Source organism: Cervus canadensis, chromosome 6, assembly GCF_019320065.1.
Source record: "Cervus canadensis isolate Bull #8, Minnesota chromosome 6, ASM1932006v1, whole genome shotgun sequence".
NCBI lineage: Eukaryota > Metazoa > Chordata > Mammalia > Artiodactyla > Cervidae > Cervus > Cervus canadensis.
The window spans coordinates 92,358,512-92,384,718 of NC_057391.1; positions in this window are offsets into that span (position 1 = coordinate 92,358,512).

Here is a 26,207-nt window from a genome sequence, read left to right on the forward strand (position 1 = left end):
TTAAAAAATACAGTTGACCTGAAAAGATAAATGACTTAACCGCCTTTTGTCTAAATGACTCTCATATGTTGCTTCAACGCACATTCAGCCGATGAAACTGATCCTCAGATAAAATATATAATTATTTTTTCACCAAAGTCTCCCAAATGTCTAGCATGCGATACCAGACATGTAGCACACCAGGAATGTCAATTTGCTGAATGGTTTTATGTGATATTTTGAAATAAAAACCTTGTTTCCATTTAAGACTTTAAAATCTATGTAAGGAAATATGTCACTTGTTCCCAGTAGTCAGTACTGTGATGTGTCTTACTTGGGTTTAGAATTTCAGCCACTCTGACTACCAAATTCAGGAAGCAGTTAGCTAACTATATCAAAGTGGAGGTTGTAGGTCTGTACCAGGCAAAACATGTAGAATCATCAGAAAAAATCTTCTCAATACAAATAAATTGGATTTGAAGTTTAAACGTAATTTTTATTAAAGGACTGTATCTGATGAGTTGAAGCAGGACCGATGTTTTATCAATCAGAAGGGGTTGCAGTTGGAAATCTAAATTAACTGGATCATGTTTCTGATTTACACTGATGATATTTTGGAGCTCCTTACAGACTAGTATCAGTGGATTATCCAGCTACTTGCCCTTAACCTGTCTCTGAATCCCAAAGACTTATAAAAAAAAGTAACAATGATCCTCATATATAAGCCAGGAAAAGAAAGGCTTCATCAGGAAGCACTTGGTGTTATTTCATGTACTGAAGAATAAAACAACTTTATCTTTAACCATTCAAAGCTCTTTGAATTTAATGCAAAATGTCCACTTCTATACCAGCATTCTTCTACTCTCCAAGTTATCAATGAGTTTTTGAAAATTTTTTATTACTGGAAAAGGAAAGAAAAAGGAAAAACCTTTGTTCTGAGAGCTACAAGGCAGGGTTTCTGATATTGCTTTGTGATCTGATACTGATCAGAACGAATCTGATGTTCACTCATTTGTGGCAAGATATGGAGAGAAGCAGGAAGATGGGTGCCAATGTGTGTGGGTGCTGGCCTAACCTTTGTCACCAAATTTCATAATCTTTAGGTAAAATCTTTATGGCTAAGAAAAGTGTTGTTGGAGTCCAATGGACTCATGTTCATTTCAATTTCAGGATAGCCTGTTGAATACTTGAGTAAATTTGGGTAAATTACTTAACCTGTCCAAGCCTCAAATTTTATTTATAAATCAAATTAAAGTAAAGGTGATGATGGAAAGTATTTATCCATGCATTGAAATATTGACTGAGTCCTCATTATGTCTTCTAAACACTGCATTAGACTCTCCCATTAGAGGAAGGACTATTATTTGGTCTCCTGGGATTAACATACAAATTAATGAGAAAATTCTTGGGGTGTCTTAATGCAATTCTTGGAATCTAGTGGGGATACTTTAGCTGCTACATCATATTTGACTCTTGCAACTCTATGGACTGTAGCCCTCTGGGCACCTCTGCCCATGGGATTTCCCAGGCAAGAATACTGGGGTGGGTTGCCATTTCCTTCTCCAGGGGATCTTCTAAGCCCAGAGACTGAACCCGGGTCTCCAGCATTGCAAGCAGCTTCTTTTACCACCGAACCATGAGGAAAGCCCGCCTGGAATCTAGTAGGCCCTTGATAAGTATTAACTATTAGGAGTAACAGACCTAGCAAGACAAAATAGGGACATTTCTAAGAACTCCTCTCTTCTGTATGAGTGTCTTTCTCAGGCCTGATGAATGATGAGACCACAATCGTTGTGAAAACATTTTGAAAGAGGAAGTGTTATATAAAGGCAAAGCATTAGTGTTCACCATTGCTCCAACTTGTCCATCCCAAACAGAAAGCCCCCGATCTCAGTCTTCACATCTGGCATCCTCTTGGCAGCCAGTAAACAAGGCCCATTTTCAGTTTATAGGGAGGCTTCTGCTCTGAGCCATACCAGCTCTAACACATTGTAAAAGCGGTAAGCTCACTCTTCCTTGAGGACATGCATCTTGCCTCATGTGGAGATTCTGCTAGCTTTCTAAGGAAACTGTTGTGGCCTTAGACTGATGCTAGAAATGGGCTCTTGTGTCTGGCATCGCCCTAAGTACTTTTGTGAGAAACTATATGGGATCCTGAACTTCTGACATTTTAGAGCCTGAAGCAGAAATGAAACCAGCAAACCAGTGTAACTGAAGATAGATGAAATGTTCTTACATTTGAACAAATGACTTGAAGAGTGGAGATAATCCACTGGGGGAAAAACTTAGTAACATGAAATGGGGTTGGGTCTTAAGTGGTTGCATCTCAGGAATCTGGATCAGGGAAAGAATTCACCATCCTAATCATTTGACTCCAGGGCATAGGCCCTGAGAGTGTGTTGGTTACACAAAATTCAAACTGAGGAAAGGTTTTAGAGAGTCAGAGAAAAAAATAAAGAATCTATGTTCACTAGTGTATACGTTGATACCATGTATAAAATAGATGCTTGCGTGTTCAGTCATGTCCGGCTCCTTGTGACCCTATAGGTTGCAGCCTGCCAGATTCCTCTGTCGGTGGAATTTCCCAGGCAAGAATACTGGAGTGAGTTGCCATTTCCTTTTCCACAGTATCTTTCTGACCAAAGGATTGAACCCATGTCACTTGCATCTCCTGCACTGGCAGGCGGACTCTTTACCAGCTAAGCCACCAGGGAAGCCCTTAAAATAGGTAAGAGATAACTAATGGGAACATAGTGAGAACTCTACTTAATGCACCACGGTGATCTGAGGGGAAGGATGCCCAGCAGGGAGGATGTGTGTATATCTCTGCCTGCTTTATCTTGCTGCACAGGATAAGCTAACGCAAACTTGTAAAGCAACTATAAAACTTAACGAAAAAAAAAAAAGGAATCTGAGTTCATAGCAATATGTCCCTCTGCTTTGGTTTCTTTCCTCTTTCTTATCTTTCCTCCAAAGGCCAATCACCACATGCATTGTTTTAGATCTTTCTCTTGTCACATTATAAACTCTTCTACTTTATAAACTCAAAAATGCTGTATAAAATTTATTTCCCCCTGCTTAACAAATCCTCTCTCTCTATTCTAAACCATCAAATTTAAACTCTATTCTTTTAGTGTAAGTTGAGGTCAAGAATGCTTTTAGGAAACAAAGTGATTTGGCATCAGCTGATGTATTTGTGTCCAGTTTCTAAAACTGTTTTTCTGGTTTTTACTCACCCTTGGGGAGGGATTAATTAGACTTGATAGCAACACACATAAACATAAAGAACTACATTAAGACCATGGACTTGGTTCTACTCTTAAGCCTTGCCACAGTCTTTTGCCCTGTAGCACAAATTTCCTTCTCTCTAATCTCCTCTGCATATAAATTAAATAAGCAGGGTGACAATATATTGCCTTGACGTACTCCTTTTTGAATTTGGAACCAGTCTGTTGTTCCATGTCCAGTTCTAACTGTTGCTTCCTGACCTGCATACAGGTTTCTCAAGAGGCAGGTCAGGTGGTCTGGTATTCCCATCTCCTTCAGAATTTTCCAAATAGGAAAATAAGACTGGTTCCAAATAGGAAAAGGAGTACAGAGTACATCAACGTTGTATATTGTCACCCTGCTTATTTAACTGATATGCAGAGTACATCATGAGAAACGCTGGGCTGGAGGAAGCACAAGCTGGAATCAAGATTGCCAGGAAAAATATCAGTAACCTCAGATATGAAGATGTTACCACCCTTATGGCAGAAAGTGAAGAGGAGAGTGAAAAAGTTGGCTTAAAGCTTAACATTCAGAAAACTAAGATCATGGCATCTGGTCCCATTACCTCATGGGAAATAGATGGGGAGACAGTGGAAACAGTGTCAGACCTTATTTTTTTGGGCTCCAAAATCACTGTGGATGGTGACTGCAGCCATGAAATTAAAAGACGCTTACTCCTTGGAAGGAAAGTTACGCCCAACCTAGATAGCATATTAAAAAGCAGAGACATTACTTTGCCAACAAAGGTCCATCTGGTCAAGGCTCTGGTTTTTCCAGTGGTCATGTATGGATGTGAGAGTTGGACTGTGAAGAAAGCTGAGTGCCGAAAAATTGACGCTTTTGAACTATGGTGGTGGAGAAGACTCTTGAGAGTCCCTTGGACTGCAAGGAGATCCAACCAGTCCATCCTAAAGGAGATCAGTCCTGGGTGTTCATTGGAAGGACTGATGCTGAAGCTGAAACTCCAGTACTTTGGCCACCTCATGTGAAGAGTTGACTCATTGGAAAAGACCCTGATGCTGGGAGGGATTGGGGGCAGGAGGAGAAGGGGACGACAGAGGATGAGATGGCTGGATGGCATCACCGACTCAATGGGCATGAGTTTGAGTAAACTCCGGGAGTTGCTGATGGACAGGGAGGCCTGGCATGCTGTGGTTCATGGGGTCGCAAAGAGTCGGACACGACTGAGCGACTGAACTGAACTGAATCTCCTCTACTCCATTTCACTCTCCCTCTTCCTGTCTTTTGGCTTGCAGTTATTCATATTGAAGCCCAAGCAATTTTACAGAACAGATTCCGTTTAATGTTTTATAAACATTTTCCCATCAAGATTGTTTTCTCTATAAGAGCATCCAGGAAAGACGTGAAGCAGTTAATGTCACATCATTTGTCCATTGTAAAGTGACAGTCAATAAAGTTTGACTTGCAATTCCTTGAGAAAACTGAAAATTGAATTTAATTTTTAAATTTTATGTAAGTAATTTAAAATCATGACTACCCAACCAGACTCACTCCAAATGCTGGCTTCATTCAGTTTTCCCAAGGTACGCTGCTGTTGCCTTTTGTAAAGATCCAGGGAGTCGTAAGAGAAAATACTGGACCAGCTGAAGAGTTTTGAAGGAGGAATACAGTTACTACCGCAGAATAAATGAGATTATAATCATGCTATTGAACAATAATAGAACAGCATTCCAAATAGAAATTAGCAAACCACAAATGTGCAATTAGAGCCCAATAAATCACACTAAGAAGAGTGTCAATATAGTGAGGTGTACCCAGTCATCACAATTAACGCTTGTGTCCTGTATTGGCGAAGGCAAGCTGTTTCATGTTAAAGTCATTAGGGATGGGATCGTTTCTGCAGTTGAATTGTTACAAGCAGTTAAGTGTCTAATAGAGATGCTGCACTTTGAACAAGAACCATTGCTTTTAAATTCCACAAACTACAGGAGTTGCTAAACCATTTTAAAGAAAGAAAAAAAAAAGTAAGAGCCACTATTTGGAATACAGCATCTTTGTAAGAGCATATAAATAAAACAAAAATGTATGGTTCAGAAGAGAGTGGATTTTTTTTATTAATGCTTAATTTTCCAGAGCTAGAGATATCAAGGTCAAACATAAAATGAATGTATGATTTTCAAATGAATTTTTAAAAAAAATGCAAACTGAAGAGGTGGCATTTTCCTTCCCAGGATTCTAGAATTATCAACTGAGAACTGAAGAATGGGTGATTTGAACTGGAGATAGTTGAGGTAGGAATTTGGAAATTTGAGCTATAATATAGAATTTGCTACAAATGGTCTGCTTGCTCACTCTAGCGTTCAGTTCAGTTCAGTTGCTCAGTCAAGCCCAACTCTTTGCAACCCCTTGGACTGCAGCACGTCAGGCTTCCCTGTTCATCACCAACTCCCGGAGTTTACTCAAACTCATGTCCATCCAGTCGGTGATGCCATACAACCATTTCATCCTCTGCTATCCACTTCTCCTCCTGCCTTCAATCTTTCCCAGCATCAGGATCTTTTCCAATGAGTCAGTTCTTCGCATCAGGTGGCCAAAGTATTGGAGTTTCAGCTTCAGCATCAGTCCTTCCAATGAATATTCAGGACTGACTTCCTTTAGGATGGACTAGTTTGATCTCCTTGCAGTCCAAAGGACTCTCAAGAGTCTTCTCCACCACCACAGTTCAAAAGCATCAATTCTTTGGTGCTCAGCTTTCTTTAGAGTCCAACTCTCACATCCAAACATGACTACTGGAAAAACCATAGCTTTGACTAGATTGACCTTTGTTGGCAAAGTAATGTCTCTGCTTTTTAATATGATGTCAATAGGTTAGTGATAGCTTTTCTTCGAAGGGACAAACATATTTTAATTTCATGGCTGCAGTCACCATCTACAGTGTTTTGGAACCCAATAAAATAAAGTCTCTCACTGTTTCCATTGTTTCCCCATCTATTTGCCATGAAGTGATGTGACTGCATGCCATGATCTTAGTTTTCTGAATGTTGAGCTTTAAGCCAACTTTTTCCCTCTCCTCTTTCACTTTCATCAAGAGGCTCTTCAGTTCTTCTTTGCTTTCTGCCGTAGGGGCAGTGTCATCTGCATATCTGAAGTTATTGATATTTCTCCAGGCAATCTTGATTGCAGCTTGTGCTTCATCCAACCTGGCATTTCACTTTGCGTATCAGTTAAATAAGCAGGGTGACAATATACAGCCTTGATGTACTCCTTTCCCAATTTGGAACGAGTCTGTTGTTCCATGTCTGTTTAGTCTGTTTTTTAAGAGTTCAAGAGTGCCAGGGAGTTGATCTTTTTTTAATATTTAGAAGCCTCAACCTAGAATATTGCTTTAAAATTCAAGTCCCTTCCATTTAGTAGGGCTTCTGATATGCAGGAAAAAATTGAAATGGATCAGAAGCACATCAAAACTTGCCTACTATTTCAATATTTTTTTCTACACTCTTGTTCATCCAAAGTCTTTTTAGTTTTTCTCTTACCTTCTTTTTAAAAATAATCCATTCTTTTTTATGTACTGTAGCCAGTCTCTGATGATAGCATGCTATGGTCATCAGCACTTCATAAGCAATTCTCTTTAACTTCCAAACTGTTGGCAGTATCACGACAGTGCTCAGCAGTAACAGAAAGAGGAATATAGGCTACTGTGGGATAATGATGAGCAAAGTGTTTGTTGAATAGGGGTTGAGAGAAGTGAAATGGAGCCACCAAATTTCTTTAAGCAATGGAATGAGCTTTTTTCATAAATATTTAGCTTCTCTTTTTATTTGCCAGTTACTTTAAGTTAGATTTAGAGATTTTCCCGAAAAATATGTTATGTAGAATTAAAATAAAATCATTCACCCTTGTAGCCCTTATAAAATGAGACATTATCCTAAACACTGTACCCACATCATCTCAATTCTTATAAAATACCCTCAAGGTATAGACGGGCTGTAGAGTATCCATATAAGCTCATATATCCATATGTAAGTCAAAGTTCCTATTATTTGTCAATCCACAATTGTCTTTGGGAATCATTCTAGTGCAAATTTGCCATTGTCCCTAGAATAGGTACCAAAGAGATTAAGATACCTGCTCAAACATACAGAATTCAGCAGTAAAGCTACTATAAAATAATAGATTTTTGGCATCCTTCCTAAGTGCCCGTGAAAATGCACATGGAATCCATAGAACTCCCACTTGATGTTGCAACAGATGAAACTCTATTGATTGTCATTTAGTTTGAAGCCATTTATGTCTGCAACTGTGTAGATGTAGTTTGAAGAAAAAATATCTTAAGTGCACAAAACTGAAAATGGAAATGAGACCTTTGGACCAAAATCCCTCAACTCCTTGCTTATTTTGTCAGCTGAAAATGACAAATACCAAGAATATTGGTTTTTGTGCTATTGCCACGGTAGGATTTAAAAGCACCAAGTCTAATGTTTTAGACTAAATAGGACTATTGTTAAGCACAGAATCCCAAATATCATAACTCTTAAATGTTTGTGGACTTAAATACATTTTTAAAAAGAAACATAAAACGATGACAAATAATTAGAAAATTTGAAAAATTTATGTAAATCTCTAAGCTCCCTTCCAACTCTGAAAACTGAAGTCACTCAGTCGTGTCCGACTCTTTGTGACCCCATGGACTGTAGCCTACCAGGCTTCTCCGTCCATGGGATTTTCCAGGCAAGAATACTGGAGTGGGTTGCCATTTTCTTCTCCAGGAGATCTTCCCAACCCAGGGATTGAACCTGGGTCTCCCACATTGTAGGCAGATGCTTTACCGTCTGAGCCACCAGGGAAGTACCTTCTAACTCTAGCACTTCATAATTCTATAATATTCATTGTAGTTTAATTAAACAGATTATCAAATATAAGTCCTACAGAGACATGTATATGTAGACATCTAAGCAACTTCAAATATGTGTATGTGTGTGTGTGTGTGCCGTCAATTGCATCTGACTCTGCAACTCCAAAGACTGTAGCCCACAAGGCTCATCTGTCCACGGAATTTCCCAGGCAAGAATACTGGAATGGGTTGCTATTTTCTTCTCCAGGAGATCTTCCCAATCTAGATATCAAACCTACATCTCCTTCATTGGCAGGTGAACTCTTTACCACTGAGCCAGATGGGAAGCCTAACTTCAACCATAATGTCAATTAAGTCAGCATCTCAGTATCTATGCATAATATGTAAAGTATAATGCTGCTTACTATAGATTATTACAATACACATAACATATATGGCATATTAATCCAGTCATAAAAATGTGTGTGCATGAAAGTTGAAGTAAACAGTGTGAAGGGGCTGCTTTGGAGATGAAAACAATCAAACATAGAGAATTTTGTATGGTCTATTCCTAGGTAGTGGAGTTACGTTTTAATTTATTCTTGTAGTGATATTACCTATATTTGATAAAAGACCTTTGAGGACCATGTGGACTGAACAAATGAACTGAACTGAATTTGAAAAAAAAGAAAAATTCAGGGAGGTTTACTTGAAAATAAGATGAGTGTCCTACAAATACTTCAAAGAGGAAGCCTGCAGAGGGTTCAGTGGATATCAAAGAAAGAACAACATTTGTAATTAGAACTTTCCTTGTTGATGTTACAGTTTCAGAGTTGGATGATAATCATAAATAGCAAATCTTTAGGGATTTCCAGAAATCTCTCATTAAGAGCAGCAGGGCAGAGAACTCTCACCTCTTTAAGTATTATCTCTCTCTCTCTTTTTTTTTTTCCCCTAAAAATAACCATGAATAATTTCTACTTGGCTACAGTTTTCATTAGACATTTGGTCTTTCAGAAGACCAAAATAATTTGTTATCTTCACGAATGTTAGAGCACTTGCTAATGGTTGTGGTAAAGATAAGAAAGGCTTCAGGTTGTAGGTGCCTCCACTCAATCCTCCTCACAAGAAAGAAAAACAAACATGAGTCGATAATATACAGGTAGATTTCTATCCACCACATCCTTTTTATTGATTGAATAAGACTCCAATGGGTCTTACTGACTCATTGAATAAGCCTTCCTGGGTTGGGAAGATCCCCTGGAGAAAGGAAGGGCTACCCATTCCAGTATTCTGGCTTGGAGAATCCCAAGGACTGTACAGCCCACAGGGTCGCAAAGAGTCGGGGATGACTGAATGACTTTCACGTCACTTCTTCCAATGGGTGCAAGTAGATTATCTTGCTGGAAATTTCTAGTTTCAATGTCCATGACACTGCCAGCTGACTACTTAGAGGTGCATTGCTCAGTGCCTAGGTACCCGGAAGTACATTCATACCGACTCTCTGTTAGGGTCCACTCTCTTGAACAAAGGATATATGAAGATGGTGCCAAGTCCACTCTCTTTCACATGGGCCCTGGTGCTCAGGACACACTCACCCTTGCCATGATCTTAGTTGCTCTTTAAGGTTTGGCCAGTGCAGGAGTCTTCTCAATGCTTTATTAATACAAGGCCCATACCCACAGTCTTCTGCCTTTATGATTCTCAGGCTAGAGGCCGAGGGTACTCCATTGTGTCTAACAAACTTTGGGTGACTCATATCAAGTCTCCATGTGGTCTTTGAAGCCCCACTCATAAGCAACAAAACAAGGGCGAACTCTCTTTTCCTCAAGAATGAGGAAAGGGTCCAACACTCCTACAGTTGACTGCAAAGCATGTTTCCCTTGATTTCTCATCCTCAGTCCTCCAACACTCTCTAGAGTGTTGATGTTGTTCAGTTGCTAGTAAGTGAAAGTGAAGTTGCTCAGTTGTGTCCGACTCTTTGCGACCCCATGGACTATAGCTTACCAGGTTCCTTTGTCCATGGGATTTTCCGGGCAAGAATACTGGAATAGGTAGCCATTTCCTTCTCCAGGGTATCTTCCCAACCCAGAGATAGAACACGGGTCTCCTGCATTATTCAGTTCAGTTCAGTTCAGTCACTCAGTCATGTCTGACTCTTTGTGACCCCATGAACCGCAGCACACCAGGCCTCCCTGTCCATCACCAACTCCCAGAGTTTACTCAAACTCATGCCCATTGAGTCAGTGATGCCATCCAGCCATCTCATCTTCTGTCATCCCCTTCTCCTCCCACCCTCAATGTTTCCCAGCATCAGCGTCTTTTCAAATGAGTCAGTTCTTCGCATCAGGTGACCAAAGTATTGGAGTTTCAGCTTCAACATCAGTCCCTCCAATGAACACCCGGGACTGATCTCCTTTAGGATGGACTGGTTAGATCTCCTTGCAGTCCAAGGGACTCTCAAGAGTCTTCTCCAACACCACAGTTCAAAAGCATCAATTCTTCAGCACTGAGCTTTCTTTATAATCTAACTCTCACATCCATACATGACTACTGGAAAAACTGCATTGTAGGCAGACGCTTTACCATCTGAGCCACCAGGGAAATCCCAGGGAAGACTTAGTTAATTGCTAAGTCATGTCCAACTCTTTGTGACCCCATGGACTGCAGCAGGCCAGGCTTCCGTGTCCTTCATCATCTCTCGGAGTTTTCTCAAACTCATGTCCTTTGAGTCAGTGATGCCATCCAGCCATGTCACCCTTTGTCACCCCCTTCTACTCCTGCCTTCGATCTTTCCCAGCATCAGGGTCTTTTCCAATAAGCCAGCTCTTCGCATTAGGTAGCCAAAGTATTGGAGCTTTAGCCTCAGCATCATTCCTTCCAATGACTATTCAGGGTTTATTTTCTTTAGTATTGACTACACAAAGTTCAAAGAACCAGATTTTTCTCATCATCTTGGTAAACCCTCCTCAAATAAGTCGGTGTCTCACCTAGGGAGGTAGGGTATTTAGCACAAATGTTTTACTTTTGTCCTTTGGGGCCTCAGCCAAAGAAACAAAGAATCCATTTTAGCTTCCTATTAAATGTGTTACTTGATAAAAGGAAAACAAATGCTCCTTAGACTCAGTATTCTATCTCTTATTCATGTCAATTTGGTATGCACATAGAGACAACTGTGGCACAATATTGGTTACAACCTAACTTAAAACCAGAATTTTCTAAAAAGAAGGCTCTTTCCTGAAAGAATCTGGGGCCTTGCGAGGCAAGGAGTTTCTACAGACCTATCTCTGAAGGTTCATTCCACAGTCTTTTTAAGTTAGCAGGGACTGAATTTCCCAGTCATGGATGAATCACTGTGGTTTTGATGCCATGAAAAAATAGTATTAGTATTTGTTTAAACAATATCCTATCTTTAAATGTCTATAATTTTATCTTGGGCAGATGCCCATGTAAAAATCTTTTAATGGTCATTATTTTTGAGAATGTTGGTTTAGCTTGAGAAAAATATTCCTGCAAAGAAAAATATTCAACTTTGCTAATCTATAACTTCTGGGATGTTTTATACTAGAAAAGATTAAATAGCAGTGTCACTAAACATGGTAATTCAGAACAGATTAAAAATAAAAATACAAATGGTTGAAAATAAGGGCAATAATTTTGGATAACTCCATGATTATAGGGATATCATTGCATGTATTTACGGTCAAATAAATATGGTCTAATTATTGTGACTTCATCTCTTGGCACAGGATAATTTCTGTCAACTCACTAAAAATTTGATAGCTACATGAAAGGAAAGTAACAACTAAGAAGGCTAAACAGAGAAGTAATGTTAGGCAGCGATGCTTGAAGTTAAATCCTATAATTATTTACCCTGCAACCTCTGGCAATGCTTAGGACTCACCAATATACTCCAGTGTGAATCGCTATGGTTCCTACCAATAGTTATTGATGAACTGATGGTGGATCAGCTTCAAGTCAAGGGAGAGGGAGAGGTTCCACAAGACATCGCCCTAAAAGTGAGAGTCTTTGGGGACTTCCCTAGTGGTCTAGTGAGTAAGACGCTACGCTCCCAGTGCAGGGGACATGGGTTCAATTCCTGGTCAGGGAACTAAGACCCTACATGCTGTCCAATGCAGTCAAAAATATAAAATTAGAAGAAAAAAATGTTCTTTACTAAACACCAATTGTATGCAAATTATGGTGTTCTATGTTAGGGAGGTAGAGGTAGAGAGATGATAGAAAATGTATTCCTGGTACTAAGGTAATTTATATATCACTTATTGGGGGGATACAGAGATGCACAAAAATAACCTCAAATAATGAACAAGTTGTTAGAAGGTAGACTGTGGCCAAATCTGAGGCTGGAATTGTCAATTCTGTTTGGAATATAGACAGATTTTAAGTCCCCATTTCAGAGTCTCAGTGAAAATTCGAGTCTTGATAATTAGAGTCACATAGTAATGTGACAGTTCCAAACAGATCAATGTCCATGGGGTTGAGCATATAAGGACTTCTCCTAACCAGGCAGCATTTCATAAGAGACTTCTTTACTTGGTATATCATACTAAGAAACAAAGATTTAAAAAACTATCCATTTGATTTGTTAATTCCAGGTCAAGAAACTCTATTTCACCAAATAAGGAATGGTGTGCTTAGTATGAAAATTCATTTATTTTTCTTAAAAGAGAATTAAATGCACATAATGTGCACACAGATTTGACCTTCAACCAATCTATATAATGGATTTCTAGTTTCTGGGCAGGCCACTTAACCTCTCAATCTCTATTTATTTATGATTGAATGGGCAGTTATAAGGATTTGTACGACACTTTAAAAATACTTATTATATTGCTTAACGAGTGGACAAAAACCTAGTATTTGTTGATCAAAGTGAAAATAGAATGGCAACTTTGTATTTTATCCCAAATTTAAAACATATACTGATTTAGTCATTCATAAATATTCATCAAGGCTGGTTATTGCTAGATACTTTTTTAGGTTTTAGGGATTTGGAGATGATAAATTGACATAGTCCTCACGGGGTTTATATATACTAGTTGGGGAAAACATAACATCAACAAATAAGATCATCCCACCCTCGCCTTCTTCCACAGGGTCCAAAAGTCTGTTCTATCCATCTGTGTCTCTTTTTCTGTATTGCATATAGGGAGGGAGGTAGGAGGGGGCTTCAGGATGGGGAACACATGTAAATCCATGGCTGATTCATATCAATGTATGGCAAAAACCACTACAATATTGTAAAGTAATTAGCCTCCAACTAATAAAAATAAATGAAAAAAAAAAGAAAAGAAAAAAAAAACAAATAAACAATAGCATGATACAGATAAGAAAACACAACAAATTTACAATGGCTAAACCCAACAAATAATTATGAGTATATTGTTCTATAACTATTCTGTAATATGATATTAATGGGAAGTTCTTCTTCATTAAAATGTTGAAAAATCCTTAGTCAAAGGTATGTTGGGAATTATAGGTTAGGTTATGGTGTTTCTGGCCAAGATTTCCTCTTCTTTCATTGGACTTGTCTTCCACTCGAATGCTTCAATTTCATGCTGTGTCCCAGTTCTCATTTCCTGCTATCAGAGCTAAAAGGCTAATTATACCGGCCTCCACTTGTTTGAAGTTCAGACCTCAGCGTAAAAGAGATATTTTCCAGATATCATAGATTATGTTACTATCCTCCCATTAGCCTGTCTTTTAATGTCCTCAATTCCTTTTGGCAAAATCTGGGACGGTGGCTGCTCCTCTCTGACAAAATTTCCTTTAAACGTCTTTGAAAATCATGATGAGAAGGGGCAATTTCCTACACCTCCTTGTATTCACAAAGCAAAATAACATTATATTTCCAGCTGAATGTTAATTACTATTTCTCCACCATAACTTGCAAGACTTTTATGCCCTCGGTTGCTTCAAATCCCACCCCAGTAATTCCCAAACCCAGCTATTGCATTTTAAAGTTGCCATTTGAAAACAAAACCTTACCTGAGTAGGCATTTTATATTTAAAATTACATATTCATGATATGTTAATAGGAAGGTATTTCTATCGCATTGAATAATAGCCTAATTCTGGCTCCTGGTGTCAGAACATGATATAAATCTATGGGGCAAACAGATATAGAGATACTTGATAACTTTGGCAAAATATTTTGTTAGAACTAGCATCCAATAAGATTTGTCAAAAGAAGAGCAAGTATAACTCAAGAACATTTGTGATATTTCTCCTTTGGCAAGTATGAATCACCACATAAGCAGAACTTAGAAATGTGGTCACAGGGTCAGTCCCCTTCCTTTATTGTCTAGTCCGTCTGCTGACTTCTGTCTTACCCATCAGTGATAGGGTCTCTATCATACAGCCATTTCTAACAATGTATTAGTCTAACCCTTCACAATGTTAGAGAAAGTTTCACATTGCAGTATATTTAAAATTTTAGCATCTTTGAAGATGAGTGCTCCAAGTTAAGATGAAATCACTGAACTGGCTTTGTGACAGATTCCAGTGACCCATTCATGTGATTTATAACACACAGCCAGTGTAATAGTACAGTGATTTGAGTTTTGTGCTTCCACACTTGGACAACTAACACATATAAAGATCAGAAGAGAAGTGTTCCCTAAATTCCCGGTTGATGGCTAGAACATATTACGGACATGCTGACGTGGAAGGGGAATGATAAGCCTTGGCAACTGAAAGCAAGTGAAACGGTCTGTTCACAGAGCTGACTAGCGGGAAACCCACAGGCTTGCTCACCCACATTGCAGGCTCATTCTGCTCCAGAAGAATGCTTGCCCATACAGGTCACCCAGTGTTCGTACAGGATCTGCTGCTTGCTGAGTTTGTGAAATTTGTCTTTGTGTGTTTACCATCACTGACTTCTTTTGCTCGATTGATCAGCCCTGCTCTCAGTGAATTCTCCGTGGCCACTCTTCATTAAGAAAAGTCTCCTTGGAAGGCTAGAAATTAAATTATTTCCTTCCACCTCTATTTTCCCTTTTTTTTTTTTTTCTGTAAAATTAAGCTGGAGTATGTTGGTCCTTATTTGAAATCTCTGTAGCAACTCCCCAACATAAAGGTCAGAAAACATGAACTGGACATTCAAGGCTCTCTAATTTCTAGATTCATGAAAACATCATTTTCTTCTATTGTCTAAAAACGCTGCGTTTCCCTGAGCCTAACAGAAAATGCTCGTACATTCCGTTTTGTTTGTGGCTCTCCTCTTCTTACTTCCTTCAAGGTCTAGCTCCACACCACCCTCTGGGTCAAGCCTTTCGTAAATGGTTATTAGCTTTTCTCTATATCTACAGTCCATGCCTATATTACCCAATGTTTTTCAGTTAGCTGTGGTCATTAGCCTACTGATTCATTTTCCCCACTGTGCTGTGAAATCTCCCAAGAGCTAACAAGTTTGTCTTCTGCTTTGGTTGCCTGTATTTCATGCAGTGCCTGGTTTTTCCCTGACACTCTCCCCTTAATGCTCTCTTTAAAAAATTTCCATCACCTGAGAACGACATTAAGCCCCTAGGTATGCAGCCATAGTCATCTATTACACAAACTCACACACACACACGCACACATGCACACAGAAAGGCAGAAAGTTAATGCAATTGGAAAAGAAACTATTCAAAATCTTGAGAAAAACATATGCATCGTTTGCTTGCAATATATTTAAAATAAAACTCAATCGTGTAATTGTTAGAGAGATAATTCTAGGTTACAAATCAGGAGAAAGATTTTCAGAGTGTGCATTTTTTTTTTTTTTTTAGACTCAGTGTGCGTGTGTGTGTGTGTGTGTGTTTAACAAATTTGTTTGTTTATTTGGGGCTGTGCTGGGTCGTCGTTGCTGCTTTGGTTCTTCTCTAGTTGCAGCGAGCAGGGCCACTCTTCCTTGTGGTGCTCGAGTATCTCATTGCAGTAGCGTCTCTTGTTGCAGAGCACCAGCTCTAGGGCGCGTGGGCTTCAGTAGTTGCAGTTCCCAGATTCCAGAGCACAGGCGTAACAGCTCTGGTCCACGGGCTTAGTTGATTTGTGGCATGTGGGATCTTCCTGCATCAGGAGTCAAACTGGTGTCTCCTTCATTGGCAGGCTAATTCTTTACCACTGAGCCTCCAGAGAAGCCCCAGAATGTGCATTTTCAAAACGAAGTTCAGTGACAGAGCCATAACAGCTTTGGTTTTTATAATGAACATCCCAAAGCATATAGTTAGCTGCTTCGCCCTTAGTGGACATGCATTATTATATCCTGCCACATTACAGCAAAAGCATTTGGCAGAATATGGCTCCGCAGTAATAATAATTTGCACTTACAGCTCAAAACTAATAGGTCAAGCACTTCACAACGTGCTCTTTAATTTCTGCTCATCCCCATATGCTACTTATTTCATCTTCATTCATCCTGCAAGGTGTGTGAGTATATGACTTTCATTAAAATAATAAAAACAAATGAAATGTTTAATATGAAAAAGAAAACGGAATGGTTTTATTTTTTTATATATATAACTGTCTAGAGTAACTAGAGAGCTCCTGGCAGGCCAGAAAGCATAAGGAATATTTGCTCGTAATTTCTCTGAGCTCTAGATCACTTGAAGGTGAATGATAAAAGGTTCTTGTGGATGAAATGCTAAAGTGAGGAACTGACTTTTATCTGGGGTTTTGGGAGTCAAGTTGTGGTGAACAGTTCAGGAGACTTTTATGCTTTTGGATTTTCCCTGGTAATCTTAGCAGTTAGCACCCATGGAAGAGAGAAGAAGACTTCTTAGAACAACCAGTCTGAAGATGCCCTCTAGAGCAGGGGTCCCTAATATCCGGGATCTAATGCCCGATGATCTGAGGAGGAGCTGAGGCAATAAAGATAGGAATAAAGTCCACGATAAATGCAATGTGCTTGAATCATCCACAAAGTATTCCCCCACCTTAATTCGTGGAAAAATAGTCTTGCATGAAACTGGCCACTGGTGCCAAAAAGTTTGGGGATCTCTGCTCTAGAGGGTTAGAAGACATCACTAAAATATCAGTCTTCTTTTGGGGGATCTCTAGAGGGGCGGGTTTCCTCAGTCTGTACCTGGATTCTGATTATACCTACATATAGAAATCCAGGATTTTTGCTATGCTCACCTTCTTTGGTTTTCTTCACTCAGCATCCTGCAGCAGACTTAGTGAAGACAGAGTGAAGATATTGGTTGTTTGCTAAGATCTGAAAATGAGTCAGTTAAAATGATTTTGTTCAATTTTCTAGTTGTTTTATGGTGGGAAAGTATTTTAGTTCTTTCTACTCCCTGGCTATAAGTGGAAGTCAATTTCTTTTAATACACATACATTTATTCAGATGTTCTTTCTTGTGTGTGGGTTTGGCAAACTATGCTTTGCAAGAAGTTTTTTTTTTCATCCAAGTTGTCAAGTTTATTTTTGTATCATATTTCTTTACATCCTCTTATTATCTCCTTAATGTAGCTCTTGTGAGTCCCCCTTTTTCATTCCTAATATTTGTCATTTGTACCTTCTCTCTTATTCCTTGGTCAGTAGTAGGGTCAGAGTTCTATTAACTTTGGCTCTGGTAATCTGGGCCTTCATAGTTTTCTTTTCTGTTTCAGAAATACATGCTCCTTGGTTAAACCCAGCTCTGAGGGGCCTCCCTCATAGCTCAGTTGGAAGAATTCACCTGCAATGCAGGAGACCCTAGTTCAATTCCTGGGTTAGGAAGATCCGCTGGAGAAGGGATAGGCTACCCACTCCAGTATTCTTGGGCTTCCCTTGTGAATCAGCTTGTAAAAAATCTGCCTGTAATGAAGGAGACCTGGGTTCAATCCCTGGGTTGGGAAGATCCCCTAGAGAAGGGAAAGGCTACCCACTCCAGTATTCTGGCCTGGAGAATTCCATGGACTGTATAGTCCATGGGGTTGCAAAGAGTGGGACGCGACTGAGGAACTTTCATTTTCCCTTTGACTAAATCCAAAGTCAAGGAGGAAGAAATGAAGGAGAGCAATGTGAATGAATGTCCTCTGGTGTCCTGCTTAAACCAACCTCTGTTTATCATCTCCACTGGCTCATGTATGTGCACCTCTTGACCACATAACGGGCACTGCCTTCTTTCTTCATTTTCCTTACTAACAATTTGAGATTATAGAGGAAAAATACAACTAAACTTGATGGAGATGGTTGCTTAAGGCTGAGTATGCTATGCTGAATCAAAATCCTCCCACACAGGCAAGCTTTCCTGGGCATCAGCACAAGTCTGTCATCAACTTTGTCCCCTTGTTTTCATCCTCAACACTCTTCCCACCCACCCCTACCCCCCAGTTTTCAAGCCATACTGCCAGTGACATTCGTCTAATTTTTATTATTATTATTGTGGTAAGAACACTTAATATGAGATTTACTCTAACAAAATTTTGTGTGCAACAGAATTTCAATAATTACAAGAAAAATTTATCTAGCAGATCTCTTGAACTTCTTCATCTTTCATAACTGAAAATTTTGTACTTGTTGAACAGGTACTCCCCAATTCCTGCACATCTTAGCCCCTGGAGACAACCATTCTACTCTCTGTTTCATGAGGTTGACAATTTAGAGACCTTATGTAAATGGAATTTTGTGGTATTTGTCCTCATGCAGCTAGCTGTTTTTAGAATAATGATCCACCCAGGCTCATCAATGTTGTTGTACTTGGAAGGAGTTCCTTCTTTTTAAAGGTTGAATAATACTCTGTTGTATTGTAGTCTGTCTCTATGTACGTAAGTATGGCATATATATATATATATATAGTTCCTTATCCATTCATTGTTGGATATTTAGGGTGTATCCATACTTGCTGCACCCAGCAGGGCTGTGTAAAACTGGGAGAAGAATCCTGAGGATTCACTGGCACTTTTATGCAGGACAATCTAGTTCACTACTTTTATTGTTATTTGCAGTCTATGTCTACAGAATTTTCTCAACCAAAATGTTCCATCAAGGCTCACCGAGCGTTTCCTCAAATGAGGGCAATCTACCTCAGAAATGTATTCTACAAATATACATTTATGTAATTTTGTTTCAAAACATTAGTTCGTATTCTATTCTAAACAAATTGGTACTGGTTCTGTTTCTTTCTCTCTTCAAATTTCTTAGTATCCCTTTCTCTCTTTCATATATATGCACACATGCACACACACACACACACAGACAAACTCTTCAAACATGACATATGCACTGATGATATCTTGATGTACATACATTTATCTCAACATCTTTCAATAGAATACATTTGGAAAGATACACTTATAATTTTAACAGTGATTTCTTGGCAGAATGGGTATGTGGGAAGTGATGAGGGGGAAGTAATCTTATACACTGTTATTTTCTTTAATTTTCCCCCTGAACTTATAATACTATTTTTTCCACTTAAAATAAACATATTAAAAAACCCATCCCTATTATGTGTTCTTTTTAAAATCTTTTTCTTCTTTCCCTATTGTGAAAGAACACATTGACAGTTTTTATATTACCCTAATCCTGAGATTATTCTCCTGTCCCGTGTTTTGCCGATTGTCTGTGCAAGTGCCAAGTTGTTTTTTTTGCAGTCCTGTGGCCTGTAGCCTCCCAGGCTGCTCTGTCCAAGGGATTCTCCAGGAAAGATTACTGGACGGGGTTGCCATGCTCTTCTCCAGGGGCTCTTCCGAATCCAGCCTTGAACCGGCGTCTCTCATGTCTTCTGCGTTGGCAGGAGGGTTCCTTACCACTGGCATCACCTGGATTGCCTGTTTAAATAATAATTCATTTTGACTTTTTCTTAATGTAATACACAGTCCTCAAATCCACTGGGCTTCTAGTTTACCTCAGGATGAGGTGTTTAAAAATGACCCGATTTGCTTGCAGAAAGTCCAGAAATACCAAAATAATCTGTTCCTTCCTGAGCATAAATACAAGTAATAAATGCCTTTCAATTGGGTTAGTCATTGGGTTGATAGTCTACATTGAAATATTTATCTATCTGTCTATATATTTTAAACTGGAATATAATTAATTTGCGATGTTTCATTACCTTCTGTTGTACAACAAAATGATCACTTATATATATTATATATACTTGTGTATGTGTATACACATATGCATGTAGTCCCTCCTTCTGGAGGCTCCCTTCCACCCCCATCTTCCTCCTTTTGGCCGTCACAGAGCACCGCGTCCAGCCCCCTGAGCTTCCCGCCCGCGTCTGTTTTACCCGTGGCGGTGTATATCCGTCAATCCCAATCTCCCAGTTCGTCCCACTCCCCTCCCCCACTGCGCCCATGTGTCACTTCTCCACCTTTGCCTCTCTGTCCCATGCCCTGCAAATAAGTTAGTCTGTGCCATTTTTTCCTAAATTTCACGTATAGAGTAAAATAAGTCTGAATGAGAAAAACAAATACTGTATATTAGTGCATATATGTGGAATATTTATATTTAGCCATCAAATTCCTAGATTTTGATGAACCGAATCGACTGTATGCTTTAAGACCATGAGAAAATAATTATTATATAAGCAATGTCACTGTTACCATAGTAATGGAATAGAAGAAGCTCACTTTATGTTCAATGTGGAATCTTAAAATAAGACAATCCAAACTGTCTATACTTAGGAGAAGGGCAGCAACAGCTCCTGTTCTAGTCTCTGGATTTCAATTATTATGACACTATTTGTTTTAAGCAAATTTCTCTAAGCTCAAAAAAAAAAAAAGATATTAAGAAACAATACCTTGTAATAATAATTTTTAAATTTCCCATATAACTGTTACTTCCTTTAAGTCTATCCCACACTATATTGGAAACCATGGATGAAAAATATAAGACATAATGCCCAAAATCAAGAAGATGATTGTCTAACTGGTGGGATTCCTACACAATTACATGTATGTGTGTGTGTTAGTCACTTAGGTGTGTCCAACTCTTTGCAACCCCATGGACTATGGCCCACCAGGCTCCTTTTTCCATGGTGTTACCCAGGCAAGAATACTGGAGTTTGTTGCTCTTCCCTTCTCCAGGGTATCTTCCCGATCCAGGGATGGAACCCAATTATATGTAGTATACACACAATTAGTTAAAAAAAAAACAAAAAACCCTCAACATTACATTGAACGAAACTCTAAATTATGTGATGCAAATAAATGAACTGGGAAGAAACGGGGATTTGGGTAGTATGGAATACTTTAGAAAGCTGTAGTTGAAACTGTGAGGAGTTTTGATAAGGTATTATGGGTATTTAATTCATTGGAGACACAAATTCAGTTCAGTTAAGTCACTCAGTTGTGTCCGACTCTTTGCAACCCCATAGACAGCAGCATGCAGCAAACTCAAGCCCATTGAGTTGGAGACACACATTAAAGACTTTATTATGATCTACATATTCAGTAGGTGGGTTTCCCATGTGGTCAAGTGGTAAAGAATCCTCTTGCAATGCAGGAGACTCAAGAGACACAGGTTTGATCACTGGGTCGGGAAGATTCCCCTGGAGAAGAAAATGGCAACACACTCCAGTTTTCTAGTCTGGGAAATCCCAAGGACAGAGGAACCTGGCAAGTTACAGTCCATGGGGTCGCAAAGAGTTGGACACAACTAGAGCATGGACAGAATTATATATTCAGTAGGTACTTTGGGGACTACAAAGGTGAATAAAACAGACTCTTTGTATTTGCATGCTTTTCAGGTTAGTGGGACATGCAGATGTATAGGTAATTACAGAACGATAATGCAGTGAGTAGTACATCAAGAGAACCAGGAGACTGGGGAGTGAAGTATTTAATTCCCACCAGGGGATAAAAGAACATTTATTAGAGAAACATATATGAACCTGTTATTGAGATATTGATAGGAGTTCAATAGTAAGAATTAATGAAAGATAGGAAGGAAGAATGGAGAAGGAAATAGCAACCCATTCCAGTATCCCTGCCTGGAGAATCCCATGGACAGAGGAGCTTGGTACGTTCCCAGTCCATGGGATCGCAAGAGTCGGACTCGACTTAGTGACTAAACCATCACCACCACCAGGAAGGAAGAAGATGTGGTATTTTTGTTGTATTCATAACCACAATTAAAATAGTCACTCGATTTCCATGTCCTTTGCCCTTTAACTTTGTAATTCTTTTCCACTTTGGCTCTGATGTCAGCAAATGACTTTTTAAGGCTAATGAGATATTAGGAAATTTGGTGGAAGTAGGTGTTTATAAAAAGCATGCCAGTCTCAAAGCTATTGCATGTTCATCTTTATCCCAATATGGTCACTTAAATCAGATTCATAGAAAGCCCACAACATTTTATAATGGACCTGTCTAGGATAAAGAGCCTAAAGTAAACTCAGAGGAACAGACAGATACATTTTTATTAAGGCCTCTGGGAACACAACTTTATAAAGGCAGGAAATGGGCTAAGAAAATTTCTGAGAAGGCACAGTTTCCAGTTCTCTCCTAAGAAGTGATTAAAGAAGGTCATGAAGAGAAAGCAGTTCACAGAAGGCCAGGCGAAGGTGGCAGACCTAAGCCGATAAAGGAACGGGCCTATCCTTGGAACTGATGCACCGGGCAACTCATGCTTTATCGTCTTCGGTTCGCTTAGGACAAGCGGCTGCTCTATATTTGCTACTCTTTCCTTCTGTCCATGGTAGTGACAGTTATGGATATCTTGCCTCTGTCTCACCACTGTGGGTGGGTAGGGAAAGCACAACTTAGTTCACACTGTGTTACGTATAGTTAGTTCATATAGCAAAAGGAGCCAAATTCGAGGTGCTTTGTGTTGACCTGGACTTTGCCACTGATGCTGTGAATTGATGAGACTCTTAGGTGTCTTCGAAGTTAGTGAATATGTTGTGCATGTGGCGGGCAGAGACGGAGGATTGTTGCAGATTGATTGCATTGATGACCCTAATTATTTTTCTCCTTGTACCTATGTCCTCTGGGGGCTTCCTCAATGGCTCAGCAGTAAAGAATCCACCTGCAATGCAGGATCCATAAGCGATGTGGGTTCGATCCCTGGGTCAATAAGATCCCCCGGAGGAAGGCATGTCAACCCACTCCAGGGTTCTTGCTTGGAGAATCCCCCAGACAGAGGAGCCTGGTGGGCTACAGTCCATGGGGTGGCAAAGAATTGGACACGACTGAAGTGACTTAGCACCCATGCACCCATAATGCAAAAGAAAGCAAGGGAATAAGGCCGGGAGAACATCAGAAATATATGAGCAGACAAAGGTGAACACAGTAAGAGATTGGAAAAAAAAAAAAAAAGTTGATGAAAAGGGAAGAAAAACTGAAAAGAATGACAAAGCAGGAAAGAAATGGAAGAAGGGGGAATTGGGCAGTGGCATTTCTTGAACCAGAGAAGCTGTTAGCAATTTAGATTAGTTCTGTTGATTTCTTCAGTTTTAATAGAGTGATGGAAGCCAAGCTGTGTAGGTAGCGCTGAAGAGTTGGTGCTTTTGAGCGCTGGAGAAGACTCTTGAGAGTCCCTTGGACGTCAGGGAGATCAAACCAATCAATCCTACAGGAAACAGCAGTCTGTTCTGTGTCTGGATGAAGTAGGAAAGAACCTGAAGGGGAGGGAAATTAGTCAGAAACACCCACCTCTACCAATACTACTGGACTCAGGTCACACTGGATTTCTGTCTGTCCCTTGGAAACACCGTACATTCCCAATCTTAGGTCTCGTTCCAATTATCTCCTCTGCCTGGAACAGTCTTCTCCAAGAGTTTTTCTTGCTGATTCTTTCTTGTTATTCAAACTTCAGCTCAAATGTCACCTGTTTGTGGACACTGCCCCTGTGAATCTTAGAGGGGATGTGAATCTCCACATGCACACATATAAGCAAGAAGTAGCTTCTATTGCATTAATCTCTCAATACCCTAAGGTTTATCACTCGTCCCACTCACCAAAAGTCTGGTGATGTGAAAGTATTTATCTGGTCTCATACATCACCATACCCTTCCTCTTAGCATGGTACCAGGCCCCTTGGAGTGATTCAAGGGATACTTGTTACCAGCTCGTGTTTATGCTCAGAAAATAGATTACAGAAAGTCTGATAGGTGGACTAATTCTGAATGAGAAAAAATATATCTACTTGCAATATGGCCATGAGAACAGTTCTTAAAATAAAACATATGTGAGAAAATTGTCATTGAGAAGGCCGAGAAGGAAGGTCTGGGGAGAGTTAGGTGGAGTTACCAAGTATGTGTCTAAATCAACAAGATGTAGAACCCATAGAAGGACAATAAGCAATGATGCTGGCTCTGTAGTAACTATGAGTCTTGAAGGAATATAAGACACAGCAGAGAATGGCGCCCACGTCTCCTAGTTTGGGGGCTGCAGGAACATAACCATGCTCCACTTGAGCCCTTAACGCAATCAAGACTAGTCCCGGAAAAAGATGAAGTAGAGAAAGGTGTGCTTAAAATGAATTATTACTTCCACATATAGTGTTGCTTTATTTATTTATTTTTCTTAGCTTTCTTAAATCCTGGAGAAACATGAATTTTTAGGACTCGAGCCAAAGGTAAAATGAACATAGTGATGGCAGTGTGGAGCTTGGCACATCTTGCAACTCACTAAATAACTGTTCAATTAGTAGATGGATCTTGGTAGATCTCATTAGGACCTACCATATGTGACTTTTATTGAATTTTATTTTCTCTCTCATTGAAAATGCTGACACTGTTATCATACCCTGTACTGACATTGTTATCATGCCCTATAACTGTTCTATCTAACATATCACCAGTCAGAGGTGGCTATTAAGTCTCAAAGGAAATGAGTTTAAATCAAATAAAATTTTAAGTGTTCAGTGGCTACATGTAGGCTAGTAGCTATAATAATGGACAAGTGAATATTAGAAGAGTCCAATCATCCCAGGAAATTCTGCTAGAAAGAATTGCCGTAGGACAGATGCAGCCGTGGTCTCTTTTCCTAATTCACTCATAGTGAGTGTGTTTTTAACCTTTCAATCTGCCCTATGCTATTCCTCTAAGACACTGGAGAATTACATGAAGATGCACATATTCATCGATGCGTCACTTAAAGTTTCCTGCAAACACACTTGAACATCGGCCACCTTCACCCCAGGTTTCTCTCATCAGCCTCCTGCCTATTCTGGTTTGCATCCATTTCCTATCAACCCAAGTTGCTCAAGTCCCGACATATCTTCTTAAGCCTAGATCTTAAAGTTATAAAAGTGAGTAGTGACTGATGATTGCCACCAGAGAAAAATCTTTTTTCTAGTATTTCACTTTAAAGGAAGATGCAGACAAAGTTATATTCCTTAACAGAGGAAGATGAATATGAAAAGCCAAAATGCTGGCTTGATATATCATCTATTACTCTTGATTTTGTACATTTTTTAAAGAATTATTTATTTTCAAGCAAAGATGCACAGAGAGCATGGGTAATAAAGCAACCATATGAGACAATAGAAATAAGAACAGTTTTGTTACTAAACTGTGCATTAACCTTTTCCTCAATTATCTTCCTCTTTAAAATTTGGGTATTTAGTATTTCTTCCTCCTTTATCATGGCAATAACTGTCAGTGCATATTTATGGCATTTAGGGATCATAATTCAAGCAAAGGTTCTTCTTCTCCAAAGTGCAGCCAACCTTATTTATTCATTAACTCTCTTCTGATTTATCTGTTAAGTTCATTTTTTAATTCTCTAAAATTCAAATCTGCATTACACCATGCATATTGAAGGCAAATATGGCAGAGGAACGTAACCTTACTGTGTTAGTGATGCATGCAGACCAACAATTTTTAAATAAGCAATGTGCTAACAGTCTGGCAGTTCAGCAGCTTGGAAAATAAAAACAAAAGAAAACAGTAAATGTACATAGACTTTAAAAATCTATTTCTTTTCTTACACTCAGGAGTGAAATGGTGTTAAACCAGATGGCGATAATGTTGTGCCTCTTAACTTCTTAGACGACTGTTGTTAAGTTCCAGTAGAAATCAATTGGTTCAGAACTGCAACATTCCCTTTTTAGCAGATATTCAAAATAATCATGAATGGTATACAAATTTAGAACCTTCTTACCAAAAATGCATGAGAATAGAATTATGCAACTGTACAATGTGTAGTGAAGGGAAACGGTTTCCTCTTTGAGTCTTAAAATCTGGGAACTTGGCTGTTGTCTTTGATGTTTGGCAAAACAAAGGTAT